This window comes from Culex pipiens, chromosome 2 (assembly GCF_016801865.2).
Source record: "Culex pipiens pallens isolate TS chromosome 2, TS_CPP_V2, whole genome shotgun sequence".
NCBI lineage: Eukaryota > Metazoa > Arthropoda > Insecta > Diptera > Culicidae > Culex > Culex pipiens.
This window is the reverse complement of record NC_068938.1, coordinates 204501620-204517128: the sequence shown is the minus strand read 5'-3', so window position 1 is coordinate 204517128 and position 15509 is coordinate 204501620. Positions and strand designations below refer to the sequence as shown.

General features: G+C 30.8%; 1 protein-coding gene across 1 annotated transcript in view; it reads right to left on the bottom strand.

Moving 5' to 3' along the window:
* Positions 1-15509, bottom strand: part of LOC120416355 (transmembrane channel-like protein 7) — a 37611-nt gene that overhangs the window by 8654 nt on the left and 13448 nt on the right. The window lies entirely within an intron of this gene.

Below are 15509 nucleotides of genomic sequence, written 5' to 3'. Positions count from 1 at the left end.
TGAATTGTATTTTTCTGAAAGTGCAATTCTTAAATGAAATTTCATTATTACTGAAAACATCTCTAGATTTCTTTTTGTTTTCAGGTTAAATAAAAAAAATATATTTTTTGTTTTTTTCTCAGTCAGGGGTGAAAACAGTTTCAAAAACACAAAAAGGGCAAAAAAATGGTAAAAAATCTAGATCTGATCTAAAAAAACATAATTCATCCTTCCTTAGCATAAAATTGATATGATATTTTGGTCATTTTGGGTTTTTGGTTTTGGTCATTTTGATCATTTTTGTAATTTTGGTCGTTTTGGTAATTTTGGTCATTTTAATCATTTTGATCATTTTGATCATTTTAATCATTTTGATCATTTAGGTCGTTTTGGTCATTTTAGTCATTTTAGTCATTTTGGTTATTTTGATCCTTTTGGTAAATTTGATCATGTTGGTTATTTTGATCCTTTGGTCATTTTGATAATTTTGATCATTTTAGTCATTTTGGTTATTTTGATCATTTTGGTCATTGTGATATTTTTGGTCATTTTGATCATTTTGGTCATTTGGTCATCTTGGTCATTTTGATCATTTTGATCATTTTGATCATTTTGATCATTTTGATCATTTTGATCATTTTGATCATTTTGATCATTTTGGTCATTTTAGTTAATTTGATCCTTTAGTCATTTTGATCATTTTAGTCATTTTGGTTATTTTGATCTTTTTGGTCATTTTGATCTTTTTGGTCATTTTGATGATTTTGGTCATTTGGTCATTTTGGTCATTCGGCCATTTTGGTCATTTGATCATTTTGTTTATTTTATTAATTTTGTTCATTTTTTTTCATTTTGGTCATTTTGATAATTTTGATGATTTTGGTCATTTGGATCATTTTGATCATTTTGATCATCTTGATAATTTTGAACACTTTGATAATTTTGAACATTTTGATCAATTTGGTAATTTTGGTCATTTGATCATTTTGGTCATTTTGGTCATTTGGTCATTTTTGGCATTTTGGTCGTTATTGTTATTTTGCTTACTTTTGTCATTTTCGTCCTTTTGGTAATTTTGATCATTTCGTTTTTTTTGGTTATTTCGATCATTTTGTTAATTTTGATCATTTTGGTCATTTTGGTAAGTTTAGTCTTTTTGGTCGTTTTGGCCATTTTTGTCAATTTGGTAATTTTTATCATTTTGATCATTTTGATTATTTGAATCATTTTGATCATTTTGGTAATTTTTATCATTTTGATCATTTTGATTATTTTAATCATTTTGATCATTTTGAACATTTTGATCATTTTGTTCATTTTGTTCGTTTTGGTCATTTTGGTTATTTGATCATTTTGACCATTTTTGTCATTTTTTCACTTTTGTCATTTTCGTCATTTTGGTCATTTTGATCATTTTGGTCATTTTGGTTAATTTGATGTTTTGGTCAATTTGATCATTTTAGTCATTTTGGTTATTTTGATCTTTTTGATCTTTTTGGTCATTTTGATCATTTTGATCATTGTGATCATTTTGATCATTTTGATCATTTTGATCATTTTGGTCATTTTGGTTAATTTGATCCTTTAGTCATTTTGATCATTTTGGTTAATTTGATCCTTTAGTCATTTTGATCATTTTAGTCATTTTGGTTATTTTGATCTTTTTGGTCATTTTGATCTTTTTGGTCATTTTGATCATTTTGGTCATTTGGTCATTTTGGTCATTTGGCCATTTTGGTCATTTGATCATTTTGTTTATTTTATTAATTTTGTTCATTTTATTCATTTTGGTCATTTTGATAATTTTGATCATTTTGGTCATTGGGATCATTTTGATCATCTTGATAATTTTGAACATTTTGATCAATTTGGTAATTTTGGTCATTTGATCATTTTGGTCATTTTGGTCATTTTGGTTATTTTTGTCATTTTGGTCATTTTTGGCATTTTCGTCGTTATTGTTTTTTTGCTTACTTTTGTCATTTTCGTCCTTTTGGTAATTTTGATCATTTCGATTTTTTTGGTTATTTCGATCATTTTGTTAATTTTGATCATTTTGGTCATTTTGGTAAGTTTAGTCTTTTTGGTCGTTTTGGCCATTTTTATCAATTTGGTAATTTTTATCATTTTGATTATTTGGATAAGTTTAGTCTTTTTGGTCGTTTTGGCCATTTTTGTCAATTTGGTAATTTTTATCATTTTGATCATTTTGATTATTTGAATCATTTTGATTATTTTGAACATTTTGAACATTTTGATTATTTTGATCATTTTGATAATTTTGAACATTTTGATCAATTGGTAAGTTTAGACCAGTTTAGTCTTTTTGGTCATTTTGAACATTTTGATTATTTTGATCATTTTGATGATTTTGAACATTTTGATCAATTTGGTAATTTTGGTCATTTGATCATTTTGGTCATTTTGGTTATTTTTGTCATTTTGGTTATTTTTGTCATTTTGATCATTTTTGGCATTTTGGTCGTTATTGTTATTTTGCTCACTTTTGTCATTTTCGTCATTTTGACCATTTCATTTGATCATTTTGGTCATTTTGGTTATTTTTGTCATTTTGGTTATTTTTGTCATTTTGATCATTTTTGGCATTTTGGTCGTTATTGTTATTTTGCTCACTTTTGTCATTTTCGTCATTTTGACCATTTCGATTTTTTTGGTCATTTTGATAATTTTGGTCATTTGGATCATTTTGATCATCTTGATAATTTTGAAAATTTTGATCAATTTGGTAATTTTGGTCATTTGATCATTTTGGTTATTTTTGTCATTTTGGTCATTTTTGGCATTTTGGTCGTTATTGTTATTTTGCTTACTTTTGTCATTTTTGTCATTTTGGTAATTTTGATCATTTCAATTTTTTTGGTTATTTCGATCATTTTGGTCATTTTGGTAATTTTGGTAATTTTGTTCATTTTGGTCATTTTGATTATTTGAATCATTTTGATCATTTTGGTAATTTTTATCATTTTGATCATTTTGATTATTTTAATCATTTTGATCATTTTGAACATTTTGATTATTTTGATCATTTTGATCATTTTGATCATTTTGATGATTTTGAACATTTTGGTTATTTTGATCATTTTGGTAATTTTGGTAATTTTGGTCAATTGGCCATTTTGTCAATTTTGTAAATTTTGGTCATTTGGTCATTTGGTTATTTTGGCCATTTTGTCCATTTTGGTAATTTTAGTGGTTTAATCTTAGTTTCTATTCATAAACTATATATTAAAATTTGAAAAAGGATATCAAAGGTGCGCAAATATAAGAAAAAATGCTTACCCAAAAAACTATTACAATTCTAGAATTGAGTTTGAGAATATGAATGGAATCGTAAAATTACTGAGGAGGCATTTTTATGAATATTACTAATTACACGGCATTTCACAGGATTGGTCGAATTTCACGCTTCTTCCGCGAAATCGCGGAAAATTACTAGCCCTATCAATAACCTAGAGAACTCACTTCACTCGACATGCCCCAAGATTCACATCGTACATTACATCGCTATCGGACAGCTTGTTCCTTCGTCGCAATATCTAATGGACTTTTCTCACCCATCATTCATCGTTAACAACCCTGAGAGAGCAATTAACAATGCTGTCATAAATCACCCCAAGTCGGTTTCTTTTGACAATAAAAAAAAAACACTCTCCACACTCCAGAAATTAGCTTATCTTGAGTGACTTAAGCCGCACTGTCAAGTGCGGGTAAATTCCGGAATTCCGTTAACAAGCCATCACACGCAGATAAGATAGCAACAATATGACAATAACTTTCGCTGATACACATTAATGTGCCAAGTACCTGACGAACTTCAATCGCGAGGTTCTTGAAGTGGTTATTGGTGCAGCGTAAACAACAACAGCACGGGATGAGTGCCCGTAAAATTTTATGACGAATCTGTTGCTGGTAATGGGTGATGGACGTTTGCCTGCCGGGGATTGGAGATAAGAACTTCAAACGGAACGAGCAGGGTCAGTGAAAGTTCGAGTGAACGATTGTGGGAAGTTTGTTTGCCAACTATCAGCATGTTTTGTTTATAGATGAATACTCGGTATTTCTTGCTCAATAGTTTATGTTCTAGTTAACTGTAAACAGATCAAAAACGTTGTGACATTTTTTTAAATCAAATAACATTATGAAAAAATACTTTAACAAAATATCTTGCTACATTCGTCACTTATGACGCCACACAAAATTCACACTAAAGGAAAAAGGAGCACATGTGTACCACCTCAAATGTCTGACGTTATTGCTAGCCTGGTCAAAAAATTTACGACATCGTTTTTTTTTTTGTGGGGTCCCCCCTCACAGCTCTCCCATTTAGCAGCAATGTGTGTGAAATTTAAAACCGTAAATAAACAGAATTTATTCTCAGCAAAAGAAAAAGGAAAAAAAACTACAACTACAACAACCAATGATGGTAAACATGTGCCAAACGTGCGGTTTCGATTAACACCAGTATGGTGCCGGCTCGAAAATGCATAATTCATTTTTATCGGTTAAGTTCTACTTGTGGAAACTGACAAATTTATTGTTTAATAAGTTTCCTTATATGTCTCATTGAATCTAGCATATGACCTCTTTTGACCGAAGATGTCAAATTCTACACTCAACTTTTAGTGATAAAAAGTAAAAAAATGAATTCCGATAACCGATAACTTTTGCGCTTGAGTTTAAAATAGGCAAAGGAGTTATGATTTTTAAAATGGCAATTTCTGTAAAAAATCTTAAAATTCACAAAAAAAATAAATTTTTTTTCTGAAATGCAAAGCAAAGCAATCGAAAATTCCACTACACATTTTATTATAAAGTGAACTGTTTTCATGTTAATGGCATTTTAAGGTAATTTCTCTACAAAAATGTTCAGTTTTTCTACAATTAAAAAAAATTGAAGGAAAAGCAAAACTAACAATTTTATTTATTTTCAATTGGGTACTAAAGCCCTATGTCAATTTTCATGTACAACGGTAAAAAACAAGATTAAAAACCATTTCTGATCTCTTTTTTTTTTCATTTTAATGCTAAAAAATATTGACAAAACAACATTTTTTCGATGGATCAACTATGGTCCCCTTGGAACGAGCTGTCAAGTAGGAGCTTTTCTGTCAAGAAGGACCGCGAGGATAATTTTTCAAAATTGATTTAAAAATCCATTTTAAACTCTTTGTGGTCGTACAAAGGGTCAATGTACTCCGAAAAATAAGCTTAATCACTGTAAACAATAATATCAGCAATCTAAGCTTCATTTTAGGACCCAATTGTTGACATTGGTTGCTTACGCGGAGAAACAAGTGTTTTTAAAATCGTGAACATGCGTTCGTGAAAATGAGCACCACGTGTAGATACGGCAGATTTGATGGACCTTTTAAAATCCTTTATATTAATTTAACCTTTTCTACATAAATTACGTTTGAAAAATACGGAAATGTACACATTATTTTTTTACAACATCCAGTTACGCTTTTTCAATTTAGTAGCTAAAATTACAAGATTATTCGTATTTTTCAATTAATGTAGTTGTCATCAACCCTGACAAAGCCGTGGCATCCGAATTAATTCAACACACACAGCGCAACGCCTGCTCTGTTTTTAATTCTCTTTAATTATAATTATTTACTTCACTGAGACAACCTTGGGCAATGACAATAACTCTCGGCGTCAATTTCGGCCCAACTGCAGGTTTATTAGTTTTACAGTCTTGTCTGCATTGTCAAAAATCAAACAAAACTTCGCACAAATTGACATTTACATTTTTTGGCTGAAATAATAAGAAACTATTTCTCACACATTATGTCATTGTCAATGCGGTAAACAGCCGGGAGCATCTATTTTTTTTGTTTTTATTTTGCTCCTTACTCGAGGTGGGCTCAAAAAACACAAAAGCAAAAAAAAACAACAATAAAAAAACGCTAGATTTGCTTATTGGACCTTCTAAAAATAGATCCTGATTTGATATATGTCTCGGCGCTGTTTGGTAAATCTGGTCTACACTGTATTTTAGCATGATTAGTAGGCTGGTTGATCTCGAAGGAACCACCACAAATTTGATTGCGCATCTTGCTATTCAAACAATGTAGGGTAGGCAGGGTATTCTTGATGTGTATTTAGAGAGAATTGTTTTTTACCAAAACCAGTTTTTGTCTTCAGTTTTTGTCTAGGTTGGTCTAAGGGCAAAGAAATAGAAAAAAAAACTTAATTTAAAAAAATTCAAACCATTTAAAAAAGATTATAATAAAAGTATTCGAAAAACTTCATTACAGTTATAGTACTGGCCAAAGCCAACAACAAAATTTCAAAAAAAAATTATCGGCGTTTATACGAAACGCTAACTTTCTAGACTAACTTTTCTTTCAAACTCAAGGTACCCTTGCATTCCCTAAGCCATTTTCACAGAATGAGATTTGACGGTTGATGGCAGCACAGTGTTTTTATTTGCTTTGCGGCGGCAGCGGCAACCACCGACTGTTGAAATGCATGATGATGAAAGTGCACTTATAATTAGACGTATAATGACAATTATGAAGTGTTTGCATGCGCTTTGGCATCATAATGAAGAGCGCGCGGAATGATTATTGTTTGAACTTGTGTTTATTTTATTTTGTGTAAACACACGAATGTGTTAATTTAATTAAACAAATTATTTTTGAAAAAAAAAAAATGGTGAAATTAGATTCCACTTGATACCGTTTCAACTCTTTATTTTCACCGCATTTAATTGCAAAGTTTCCCAAATCGGCTTAAAAATGGCTGGTTCATCAACCTTCAATTGGCGTTTTCTGTACCAATGCTCGACCGTCAACGCCGTCCACACGCGTCCAAACCAAACCCCAACAACGCACACACTCTACTCAGAAACGACCTTCGATACTTAACTCGCACAGGCGAAAAAATAAAAATAATATTGAAAAGCATCCATCCCAAACGATCCACCAAAACAGTGCGCACTGTTTGGGGATTTCTGTCTTATGTGAAAAAAAATCTATGAGAATTTTATTTTACTTCAATAAAAAATTTCGTTGACAAAATTTTAAAGTTCCTTTTTTTATTTTTTTTTAAATTAAAAAAATAAATCAACCTGATTTTTTTTGACATTTCAAGACCATGCAAAAAAGCCAAATTTACGATTATGACCTGCAGTACTGTAAATGCCGGCGGCTTGGGTTCATTTACGCCACGCCAAAGCCATCACCATTCATCTATAAATTTTCACATCACAAACACAGACACACACAGACGTCCGAAATACATGCCGGCCATTGAGTCAACCAGACAACGAAATTGAAAAATTACGCTCACTGCCAATTAAATCAATCAATGGATGATGGCGGCTTTCCCGCCGTTCACACGTCTAAACATTTTTGATGTAAAATCCCCCTCTCCGATTTGACCATAAATGGGGGTTGTTTTGACTTAAATTTTGAAGAAAAATATTTTGAACTAAATGAACAGAACAAGGTTTGCCAATTTGTCAAATAAAAACCACAACAAAAATCAAATTTATGTAGCAAAAAAATTAGTCTGTGACAAATAAATTAAATATTTAGAATATGTCAAATTAGCCCCTCTCTACTGTAGTTTGTTACTCACGCGAAACACTTTTTCGTTATTTTTTCACTCTCTCTCTCTCTCTCTCTCTATCTCACTACGGTGAGGGTGAGGCAGATCGGTCAAGTGCGATCGTCATCCGAAATTTCGTCAGATCGCCACTCGTACACATTGACCGCGAACACACTGCATGCGCGATCGAAGTGAGAGAGTAAATTTAGACACAAACGCAACACAATTCAAAGGTCGGCCGGCGTTTTCGTCGGGCCCGTCAAAAAAATGTTCTCAAGGGGGACGCTTGGGGAGCGCGTTGAGTGACGTTTTTTTTTCGTTTGAAATTTTGCCGTTGATTGATGACGTGGCATGTGGGAGTGAAAGGTGATAATGACATATTTATGACCGAAAATAACATGTTTATTTATAAAATATTCGTTTGTAAGATTTTGTTGCGAAAATACCTAAAAACAGGAGAAATTTAATTTAGTACCCACAATGACTATAAGCTTGTGACAAAATTTAGAAAAATAACCAATTATTTTGTTTTGTATTTTAAAATACAGTCCAGACTCGATTATCCCAGATTTCGATTATACGAAGCTCGATTATCCGAAGGATTCTAAGGTACTTCGAATAATCGAATCATGAAGTTTTATTTTTTTTTATTTCTAGTTTTGCAACTTCATTTAGTCAAATTTGAGTGGTTGATTACGTGTTACATTACCAAATACATTTCTTTTTTCAATATTTCATCGTTGCAAATTTGACCGCTGTTTTGGACTGAAAATTTCCACAACACTTATAGTATTTTTATGAACATATTTGAGCTTAACGACCTAATGCAAAAAAAAAACTGATGGAAGTGATTTTTTCTGAAACAAACTAATGATGTTTATTTATTTAAATATTTATCCATGGTTTTCAACCTTTTAACTATTTCTTTTTTATTTTAAATGTTTCAATTTGAACCCAATTAATATTATAAATATTTTACTTTTTTAGAAATATTTTTATATCGTAGGGTAATTATCTTAAACTTCGAAATTTTTGTGAGATTTTTATATTTGTATTTCTTTATGTTTGAAATTTTGTCAAAGGCAGCCAATTTGCATGGTTAATTTTTCCTCCATACAATTTTGCGAACCAGACATACAAAATTGGCATGTGCAAACAGTCAATACTCGTTTATCCGAAGCCTCGATTTTTCGAAGGTGTGTATGAGACTTTGAATAATCGAATCAAAAACATGTATTTATTTTAATTCGAGTTTTCCTACCCATTTAAGGGTGCACAGCAACCAAGAAAGTTGTAGTCTTCTTATTCCAAAATTGGAAAAAAAAGTTTTAAAAAATCTTGAGGATCCAATTCTGCAACAATCTGATGTAAAAATAGTCAATCTCTAGTTTATGTAACATTGCAGATAGCTCTTCAGGGGATGAATCAAAAATTATATCGATAGTTTCCGTAGTTTTGATGATACTAAAATGTATGTAACAGAAATCTTGGTGCAAACGCACCATATTTCATTACCGCCATCTTTGATTTGAAAATTCATACATGATCTCGACAATCAAAAATAAGACAACGAAAAAAAATGAGTTTGAACTGTATTGGAAATCTATCTCTTGAGAAGGAATTTTCTGATCAGTTTGGAGCTTTCAGTAAAATGGTAGATTATGATTAGGATTCTGCAGACTAGGTAGAAACAAGTTTCCTGGGTTTTATTTCAACATTTGATCACTAAAACATGAATTCCAAAAACGGGGCAACTTTTCCCGATTTCATGTGAGTTGGTAGAGAATTACCCAATTCCGGAAAAACCCAAGAAAAGCGCGTGAAGATCAGCACTGAAAAGTGCTTTCCAGTAATGTTATTTTCGACGATGAAAAGAAGGCCGTTTGGTCGTCAGAGAATGACAGGTAGTAAGTAGTTTCACAACGATATTGCCAGAGGCGTCGCGTTCACTTGTTCAACCTGTTCATAGGACAGGTGATCATTTTGATTTCTTTCTGAAGAAAGAATTAAAATATGTTCATCATAATAATTGAACGAACACGCCAACTCTTCTTGGAAGTTGGAACCATGAAATAGCCAAGCGCATTCGTATCATAGAGCGTCAATGAAAATTCTCCCAAGCAGCCGCCAACCTGTCCGAATTTCTCCATGCACGGGTTCCCATATAACGCATCCAAATATACACAGAAAGACCCCCCTATTTGCACACGCTGGACGGTATGAATGTGGTAGTTCAGGGTGTGCATGGAAGCTTTTGCACAGTCGACATAAAAGCGCGCGAGCCGAGACACGAGCAGGGAGAGAGTTTTTCTCTCTCTCTTTGAACTTTGCTCTCTCCCTGCTCGAGTCTCGGCTCGCGCGCTTTTATGTCGACTGTGCAAAAGCTTCCATGCACACCCTGAACTACCACATTCATACCGTCCAGCGTGTGCAAATAGGGGGGTCTTTCTGTGTATATTTGGATGCGTTGTATAGAGTTATCTACGTGCGCATGTATTGCGTATACGTACACAAAAAAGATTGAGGTTAAATTTTGTACCGGCCAGCAAAACAAATGGTGTGCTAGTGTGCGTGACAGCGGCCTTAGATAACTCTATGGGAACTCGTGCATAGAGAAATACGAACAGGTTGGCGGCTGCTTGGGAGAATTTTCATTGCGCGTTAGATTTTCATTGAGAGCTTTATGGATACGAATGCGCTTGGCTGTTCCATGATTCTAAGACCAGGGTTGTTACGGAAAAGTCGAGAAAAAATCCGCGCCGGATCCGCGCCGACCCCAAAACCCAATCCGCGCGAAATCCGCGCCATATAAAAAATATCGCGACAAATATAGAAGAGAGTAACATAATGAATGAAATTTTAAACGAAAAAAGAATAATACAGAAGGCATTTGGATCAGTACCGTTGATCAGTTGTGGATTCATGTCCCACCTGTACCAAATGGAACCTTTTCTGCCATTTCTGAAGCAATATTAGTTTTTTTAAATATCGTTGCTTTAAAAACAAATTCAGGAACAAAATTAAAATCATAAAATTAATCACCAAATTATAAAATCTAGGGATTTAGTAATTGATAATTCTCGCCAAAACTTTACGCTGGAAAATCGAAACACGAAATTTCTATTATTTTCTTCTCTAAATTTCTCTAAACTAAAATATGACTCCGAAAATGGTCCGAACTAAGAAAATGGTAAAAAATAATAATTTAATTATTTTAAAATTTAATAATTAAGTAATTTAATAATTTAAAAATTAAATAATTAAGTAATTTAATAACTTAATAATTTAATAATTTAATAATTCAATAATTTAATAATTTAATGATTCAATAATTTAATAATTTAATAATTTAATAATTTAATAATTTAATAATTTAATAATTTAATAACTTAATAATTTAATAATTTAATAATTTAATAATTTAATAATTTAATAATTTAATAATTTAATAATTTAATAATTTAATAATTTAATAATTTAATAATTTAATAATTTAATAATTTAATAATTTAATAATTTAATAATTTAATAATTTAATAATTTAATAATTTAATAATTTAATAATTTAATAATTTAATAATTTAATAATTTAATAATTTAATAATTTAATAATTTAATAATTTAATAATTTAATAATTTAATAATTTAATAATTTAATAATTTAATAATTTAATAATTTAATAATTTAATAATTTAATAATTTAATAATTTAATAATTTAATAATTTAATAATTTAATAATTTAATAATTTAATAATTTAATAATTTAATAATTTCATAATTTCATAATTTCATAATTTCATAATTTCATAATTTCATAATTTCATAATTTCATAATTTCATAATTTCATAATTTCATAATTTCATAATTTCATAATTTCATAATTTCATAATTTAATAATTTAATAATTCAATAATTTAATAATTTAATAATTTGATAATTTAATAATTTAAAAATTTCATTATTTAATAATTTAAAAATTTAATAATTTCTAGCATAGGAAATCCATGAGGGATAGGTTGTTTTATAATTTTAATCTAGAATTTAATAATCTAATAATTTTTAAATTTTATAATTTAATAACTTGATAACTTTAGAACTTTCTTAAAAAACTAAAAATTAACAAAAAAAAATTAATTGTAATATTTTCGTAATTTTTCAATTGAATAATTCGTACTTTTTTACGTTTTTTGAGTCTGTAAGTTTTGACAATTTCAAATTATGAATTCTATTTTTTTATTATTTGAATATGGAAATTCTGAAATTTCAAATTGTTGAATTCCAGATTTCTTATTTTTTTTAATTTTAACATTACATTTCGCTTTTAGACGGAGATTTTAGCAGATTTCTAAGTGGATTTCGTCATGTTGTGATAATTGGGAGTAGAATCAATTCTACCTGAATCAGAGTGGCAACAGAATTTTTATTTTTTTCAATAAGTCAAAAATTTGAAAAAAATAATTTTTGTATTGAAAAATCATAGAAAATCTGAAAAGTTTCATAGCTTCAAATTTTTAAAATTCTGTAATTTTTCTACTTTTGTTATTTTGAATTTAATTAAATTGGCATTTATTTGAATTGTTAAGTAGATGTTTTAAAAATAATGAGTTGTAATAAATATATATCAATACATTAAAACAATCGCTCCTTGAAGATTATTTCAAAGTTTCGTATTAAGAAAAAAAACAATCAATATTTTTTAGAAGAAAATTTTCTTCATTAACAACTTCTTGTAAGTTGATGTTTTCGCACTAAACGAAAAAGATTGAATTTATTTAATTCCTAATAATATTTTCCTTTGTAATTTGAAAGAAATTCTATCGTTCTCAATTATTTTGTTTATCAAAATTGCTATCCGCGCGAAATCCGCGCCTGAGCAAAGTTAGCCAGCAAATCCGCGCCAGATCCGCGCGATACGCGCCATCCGCGCGATCCGCGCCATCCGCGCCGTCCGTAACAACCCTGTAAGACGATTTGGCGTGTAAGCTCAAATATTTTTGTAAAACTTTTTTATTTGTTATAAATAGTAGAACGGCATGTTGCTTCCAAAACGTCGCCATCGTGCTAACTTGTCGTACGTGCATTTTGGGACAAATTGAATTAAGAACGCCATATTGTGCAGCTCACAATGCCTCACCTTTTGACCTTCACAGATCCCCAAAATTCGATTTCAATCCTGAGATATTCAACAAAAACCAAAAAAAACTCCGTGCATTTTTGTCACTTTACATATGAAAGTAGTTTCAATCTTGTCGTGCTATCTTGTCACTCCATGAAAATTGATGTAAGTGCGACAAAAGGCCAAAGGGATTTCAGGCCAGGAAAGTCAGGATGCGTTTGTCGCACGTACAAGCTAGACTACCGTAAACATTTGTAATTATAACTCGGGACTCGAGCAACCAACTTCAACCAAACTTTGGGACAATGCACAGAATGGTCACCCAAACAAAACGTGTTTGTTATTGTTTACATTGCGTGCTCTCGATTTTGTATATTCAAGGTCAAACATTAAAACGCGTTTTTCTCGGAACGTCGAAATGGCGGGTGCGACAAGATAGCACGACGACGTCGAAAAGGCGTTTTTAACTGAAATAAAGGAATAAATAGCTCAGTTAAAAGTGAGCAAGCACGTTCATCGACAGATTTGCAAAATAATTTGGAAGAAAATAGAACAAAATCTTTAACCTACCAAGCATACAATAATTTCCTTTACATGTTGTTTGTCCAAAAACAAAAATCAAAATAAAGCTGTCGTAATAATGTGTACCAGGTTTGAATTCTTGAGTTTTGATCGTTTAAATTTTTTTGGGAAAATTTTACAAAGTGATGTTTTTTATTTAATTTTTTGTAGGTTTTCATAATTTTCATCGATATTAATTTTTTCCCTCTAGTTTTTTAGGAAAATTTTGAAGAGAAACGTAAAATACAATATTTATGGCCTAATTGTTTTGGAATGGTCAACATCCGGAATGTTTGCTTAGTGAGAATTGAGAATAATGATTTTTTTTTTTTGCTCTAATCTAATCCAATGGAACATAAGAGAAGTCATTCTGAAGAAAACTCCAGGGAAAAACTTGTGGTTGGATTACGCCTCAAGTTTTGATTTAGTTTTTCTATTTACAAAACAAGCTAATTATAGAAAACTACAATGTTAAAAGCATTTCAATTTTACACTTCTTGAACAATAATAATTGCTGTTATTTGAAAGAATTATTATTTCAATAAAAATCATGTGATCAACAGTTCTCACAACAATATTGCTCATCATCTAATTATTTTTTATTATGTATAAAAGATATTTTTTAAATATGATTGAGCTAAAAAACTTGAAAATTGCTAAAAAGATTGTTTGAACAGGTATACATTTTGGCCACGCGTCGCCTCTGGATATTGCAAAAGTTACACTTCAGAGGGGGGGGGGGAAACGGGGGAGGGGTCTGAGATTTCAAAAAAGTGTCCACGTGGTTTATGAATGGTCCTGTATGAGGTCTACAAAAAAAATAACCTATTATTTACATTAAGGAAGTGTTTCATCGTGTTCTGCAAAAGCAGTGGAGTTCCAATAACAAACTTATCAGGTGCAATCTGCACATTTATACCGACTAAGTACATACTAGCCTACAAAGGTGTATCTTCCATTGCAGCAAAACTAAAAACTTTACAGTTATCTCTACCTTTAGAGCGGGGGTTTTAATCCCCGATCGTTCTTTCCGTATAGCTTCCAATCGCACCAAATCGCTAATCCGTTGCTAATTACTGTTACCTTTTTTTAAATGGTCATTTTTGCTTTCCGCTTTAGTTTCGCTTATCGCAGCACATGTTTGCAGGTTCGTTTCGACTAAATGCACCTCCACAAAACCAAACTGATGATGAGTACAATTCACATAGGAAGTGGCCGCGTTGGAATGGAAGAAAACGTCGAGCATATAGTATAAGCAGCAAAACAAACGGTTACTTGCCACGATTAGCTGGAGCAGGCAAATTGAACGATTATAAGTATCCGATAGGCGATACGAGGGACGATGGTGGAAAGTGCATTCAAACAAGCAAAAAATACCTACTACAGATAGTTGGGTCGATGAGTGACTTTAAAGCACACATATAATATTTGTTATGTGTTTAGTTAAAGTACAGCCCAGACGTAACATAACAGCTGGTCAATGGTGCTGAAATTTATGCAAGTGAGTGAATGATTGAATGAAAAAACTGTTAATTGAATTAACATTGTTTCTTACATGGTTATTATTAATTTCTAGTGTGATGTGTGATAAGAAACGTTTTATGAAATTTCCTTTTATTTTTCATAAACATCAGATTTTTCAACGACAGCCTTTTTTGTTGAAGCTTACATATTTTATGCCAGTTGTGCTTAGTAAGAAAACATGTTTTGATGAGCATGTCAAACAGTTCGATTTGTTTTTAAAAGGAAATAATAAACATGAGCAAATTTAATCATATCAGTTAACGATCAATAAAGAAATATTTAGATGATTAACAATAACCTTTTTCAATGTTTCACAATTGAAGAAGCAGACCAAAATAAAAAATCTATATTTTCATAGTGTTATTAACATTTTGTAAAAGAGCAATTCTCTAGAATGTATGAAATTGAATTTTTATTGTATTTTTTTATTTGTATGGAACTTTGTTTATCGAATCCATATGTCCAAATAGTTTCCACATACAAGTCTACATACAAATGTGGGGGATTTCCATAAAAAAGTACGATGAAAATCTCTTTTAATGTTTTTTATACTAGACGACAAAAAGTGCCAACTTTTGAGGTGTAGGGCAGTGTTATAAAAATATCAAACTTTCAGTGCTCAGTGACTACAGTTCACAAGCGCGAAATTTCATCTTCCCAAAATTCATTGCTCTTTTGCGTCGAGATATTCTCAGCAAAAATAATTGCCGGTGTCAATCCCGTATATGACATTCTCTTTTCTCTC